The 5,264-nt window shown below is 50.7% G+C and overlaps 1 long non-coding RNA gene across 1 annotated transcript in view; it reads left to right on the forward strand.

The window, feature by feature from the left end:
• Positions 1 to 1,050: 1,050 nt before the first annotated feature.
• The window catches only part of LOC143514234 (uncharacterized), a 29,890-nt gene continuing 25,676 nt past the window's right edge, over positions 1,051 to 5,264 (forward strand). The window contains exon 1 of the long non-coding RNA XR_013130804.1: positions 1,051 to 1,235. This is a non-coding gene — a long non-coding RNA (uncharacterized LOC143514234). The remainder of the gene's footprint in view (positions 1,236 to 5,264) is intronic.

Genomic DNA, 5,264 nt, shown 5'->3' on the forward strand with positions numbered 1-5,264 from the left:
AGTGTGTTTCAGTGTAATCAATCAATCAATCAATCAAATTTTATTTATATAGCGCTTTTTACAACAGTTGTTGTCACAAAGCAGCTTTACAAGTGCCGAGTCCTAGCCCCCAGTGAGCAAGCCAAAGGCGACAGTGGCAAGGAAAAACTCCCTAGTTTTTGCATGAGGAAGAAACCTTGAGAGGAACCAAGACTCAGGGGGGGAACCCATCCTCCTCTGGCCGACACCGGTCACCATGACAACAACAACAATATAGACAGAATGTAGACAGAAAGACAGACAGTGTAACCATGTTTAGTTCATATTATGCATGTGTGCTATACTGTGACCCAGGTCAAGGGGTGTGCAAAGGGTAAGAGCACTCTGTTAACTGGTAGTCACTAGGCTACTATACTTGGGTCATTTAGCTTTCTCTTTTTTCTGCGTTCAACTGATACATCAGTTGCTTCCGCTAACTCTAGGAAAGTCCATATTAGGAGATACACCCATGTGAGACAAAGTAGCCAGCTGGGCACCTATGTTTTGGAACATGCTGTGCTAAAGATAATCTGCTTGTTAGAACTGCTGAATTGTGTTTGAGATTGTATATAAGCAAAGGGGACTGCCCCACTTGCCTTCAGGGTTGTCATGCTTGAATGAGACTCTCATGTATGTGTCTGTGTTGTGTCTGTCTTTGTCCTATTTATATATATTTATATTTTTGTAATAAATTAATCATTTAACCACGTCTAAGTCTAAAATTTCCACGACAGAGAATAGCTGGTTCTGGGCTGGGGGCTGTCGTGGCCGGTCCTCTCCCGGCTGCTCCGCTGTGGTTACTGCCCCCCTCCAGAGGTGGGGCGCCTTGGGTTTTCGGGGCCTGGCTTGGTCCTCCGGCGTGGTGGTTGGCCCGCTCCCCTGTGCGGTTATGGTCCGGGGCGGCTTGGGGCTCCTCGGTGGGAGGGGGGCCCTGTTGGATGGTGGGTGGCTCTCGGGGGTGCATGGCGCTGGGGCCTTGCTGCTGCCCGTGGTGGGGGGGGCATCCTGGGGCGGGGCTCTGTTACCTCTGGTTTCCCTGGACCTGCGCTGCTTGGTTGGGGGGGCACTGTTCGGGTCTCCCTCTCGGAGTCACTGTGAAGTGCGGCCCTGGGACTCCACTGCCCCTGGAGGGGCCGTGGGCAGGTGGGATTCCCGGGTCTTTCTCTGCCTGCCTCTGGCCTCTGGGGGAATGTTGTCGCAGCTCTCTACCCTTGCTGGTAAGTACATTCTGTACATTTATCCTATGTTGCACTTTTATGTTGCACATAAACACACACTCACACATACAGATATATCACAGTCATTTGTACTATATGTCTTGGGTATACTTTCTGCTTTTCTTTGCAGTGGTCATTTGAGCTGGTTGTTTTTTTTTTCCCAGCCCCTCTGTCTTTTCCCTTTTACAATTACATTTACATTTACGGCGTTTAGCAGACACTCTTAACCAGAGCGACTTACAAAAGTGGAAAAGTTAATTTTCTCTCCCCCTCTTTTCTTTTCCCTTATTTTCTATATCTTCTCATGGTCCACCTAACCCCAATTATTGTTATCACTATTGCACTATATTATACAGAATTGTTATCATCTGATCTGTACATAAAACAAATTGTCCTCCAAAGATGGGGGGATGGAGGTGGGCCACAAAAAGAAAAAAAAAAAACACCGTTTGCACATTGTTCAACTCGTCCTCGAACATGGCTCCGTGTACCAGTACATCGTCCAGGTAAACAATGCAGCGGTCTCTCAGGGCATCAGCCAGTACACGCTCCATGAGATGCTCAAAAGTAGAGGGAGCATTACAGAGGCCGAACGGCATGACTGTTATTGTGGTTTTCATTTTAATCCCTTCATAGTTTGTTTACATTACAGTATTGAATCAAAAGCTTATCATAATTTATATATTTGACTAGTCATAAAATATTAATCAAATCTCTAATATTAATCACTATATGTTTTGCTTACATTATATTAAGGATCAAGTTGCTTGTTAGTAAAAATGTCGGTGTAAGCGCTTGTGTGCCTTTTCCAATACTCTATATGTTTGCAGTAGGCTAAAAATGGGATGTGTGAGAGGAGGCTTACTGTGACCTTATGTGGTAAGGCCAGGTAGTAAGACCTCGCTTCCAGAATAGAGACAGCTGTAGGACCGTGCAGCTCCTATGTTTAGCAGGAAAGCATATATAATGGTGAGAGGAGCAGACAGCTTCAGAGCTGCACATGGGGTGACATGATTAGGCTTTGTGAGCTCTCCAGAGATCTCTGTTTATTTTTAGTAAATGGTTAAAAGACAAGACTGGTAATGTTTTCTTTTGCAATCAACGAACACGCTGCGCTATGGTAAGAAAAGGTTAAAGCGCAACACTGTGAAATGCCACAGACCTGTACCTAGCGTAAATGCTGTCTTCTCTTTAGCCTTGGGTGCTAATGCCAGTAGCCTCTACGCAGGTCCAGAGAGCTAAACCAAGACAGTCTAACGCATCATCGATGCGAGGAACAGGGTAAGAGTCTACCTTTGTCACCGTGTTCAGCCGTCGGTAGTCCACACAGAACCTCCAGCCACCTAGCTTCTTCTTCACTAGCACCACCGGGGCAGCCCACGGGCTGCTTGACGGCTCAATGACTCCCGCAGCAGCCATCTTGGCTATTTGCTGCCCGGCGACCTCTCTCTTTGCCAGTGGTAATCGGTGTGGGCACAGTCGGATGGGCGCAGCGTCGCCAGTGTCAATGTGGTGCTGTACGAGGTCAGTGCGTCTGCAAACTTCCTCAGACTCTGCAAAAATGTCCTCGTTTTGTCGCAGTAATTTCCAGAGTTTTTGCTTCTGTTCTGAGGTGAGTTCTTTGCTGCTGTGGTCCCACAGCTCTTGGACGCAGCTTCTCAGTCTCGCAATCTCATTCCGCTGTTGTATGCTGGCTGGCTGGCAGGCATTTAGTTTGCGTTGGTAACCATCATGCTGCTCGTGTGCCCCGCCCACAGCCCCTGAGGTTTCACTCCCCAATACCGGCGCTGTGTGTTCAGCTCCTCCAGCGTGGGCAGTGTCCCCCCGAGAAGGCAGTGGTGATCTCGACTTGGCGGTGCCGCGTTCGGCCCCTCGAGCGTTACCGTTCACCTCTGGCGCTGCGAGTTCAGCTCCTCCAAACGTGGCGGCTCCACCCAAAGGAGTCCGGGGCGACACCACCAAGGAGCCTCAGGACTCTGTTGCTCTATCACTACAGCCTACGCCAGACAGCGTCACTGTTTTTCTCCCCACCTTTAGCGTTCTTGCTTTTGTATCCAGTATAGCTCCGACTGCAGTAGGGTAATCCAGGCTGAGGATACAGGGCTCGCTGACGGGTGCTAACCAGAAGTCCTGTGGCCACACCTGGCCGGCCAGACTCACCTCTAGCCGTTTCTTGCCCCACATCTCTACTCGGCGCCTGTAATAGTCAGCAGGTATGCATCGGTCAACTGCCATCCCTCGTCAGGGAGTATACCGGGGCGCAGTAGTGAGACAGTAGACCCAGTGTCTAGAAGCGCTTTACCTTTACCCCGTCTAGTCGACAGTTCACCCACAACCCAAAGCGCATGTCTGCTCTTCTATTAGGGGGTGGGGTCCTGTGGGACTGCCGGTCCCCTATTGGGCAGCCCCGTCGTTGTTTCCCGCCGGCTCGGGTTATCGGCAATGGGCGGATCTATGTCCCCGCTTCTTGCATCGCCAGCAAACAATCCGTGCGTCTGTTAGCCTGCTGGCCTGTTGGTCTAGCGCAGGGGTGGCCAACCCGCGGATCGCGAGCTGCATGCGGCTCTTTGCCTGGTTTCATGTGGCTCCCCAAACGGTCCGCGGGCTCACCTGCACAAACGGGGCGACACACTGCTACATTTTCGTGGTGCGCGGTTAGTTTACAAGCCTAGCGAGCCGCTAATACTTTTAAAACCGGCGTAGTGGAAAACACGCATTTGACTGTCTTCACAGCTAATAATTTACACTCGCCCCCCCCTCCCCCCCCCCCGCTCAACAGATTACACTTGCCCATGTACGATGTGGCTCTTTGCCGTAACACAGTAAGAAAAGTGGCTCTTGGTCTATGACGGGTTGGCCACCCCTGGTCTTGCGTCTTCCATGGCGAAACATTGGGCCGCTTTCTTCGTTCTGTGTTCACTCAAGATCAATTCTACTCTTTGATCTCTCTGCTCAGTGACTCCGCTGTCGCTAGCTGTACTTCACACCTCAGCTCGTCTGTTGCGAGTGCGTTCATGAAGTAGTCCAGTGATAGTTCCTCGTGAGTTGGGATTGTAGGGTACGCTTGGTGGGCCATAGTGCTGATCTCAGCTGCCAGCACGCCTATGCGCTCTCCTCATAAACGCGTCGTGCTGGGAGCCGTTTCTTGATGCTCACGGGGGCTTGTACCTGTCCGAAGCGCCATTGGAGTGCTCCCACCAGCGCTTCTAGGTCGCCGTATTGTACTGCTGGCACATCCAGTAGTGTTTGCAAGGCTTTTCCTTCTAAGGCCAGGCAGAGCTGTAGCGCCGTCTCTGCCGTCGTCCATTTGTAAAAGCTTGCTACTCCGTGTAACTGCACGTGGTATCATAGCGTGGGATCCGTATCGTCACGGCCCGGCAGTCGTCTCGACCGGTGGCAGCCTCTCTCTCGCGGCATAGCCCTGCCGTGTTGCTTGCTGTGCCATCGTCGTCATCAGCATAGTCGGCGACCTCTCTCCCGCGACAGTTTATTGTCGCGCTTGCGCCGTCAGGAGGCCCAGTTTGCTCATCTTCCTTCTTTGTCTGCTTCTCTTGCCATCAAACTGTAAGGTCCTGGACTTCATCCAGCAGTTGCTGGTACTCGCAGTCCGGACAATCCCACTTCAGACACCAATGTAGCAGCGTTGTGTCAGGAAGATAGGAATGAGACATGACAGCAATGTGTACTGCAATGGTGTTTTATTAACAGAATGCTAATAACAACAAGTGGCAAAACCACACTGACTCTAAGGGGAAAAGGGAGGGGGGAACACCAACACGCATACAACACATATCCAGGGAGACAGGGGAAACTCACCAAGGAGCCTGCTGGGAGGCCTGTAGGCTCCACCCCTCACCACTGCCCATTGGTAGACGTTACAATATGATTTGTGTAACAATGCAGGTGCGAGGCAGTTTGCCGCCGATGGCTTCACTTAAGACGTTATATTTTAAAGGCGAATACGCCACACATAGGACTTGAATTGAAACAACGACGAACATACACACACACAAACAAACAAACAAGTAC

The sequence above is a fragment of the Brachyhypopomus gauderio genome, chromosome 5 (assembly GCF_052324685.1).
Source record: "Brachyhypopomus gauderio isolate BG-103 chromosome 5, BGAUD_0.2, whole genome shotgun sequence".
Classification (NCBI taxonomy): domain Eukaryota; kingdom Metazoa; phylum Chordata; class Actinopteri; order Gymnotiformes; family Hypopomidae; genus Brachyhypopomus; species Brachyhypopomus gauderio.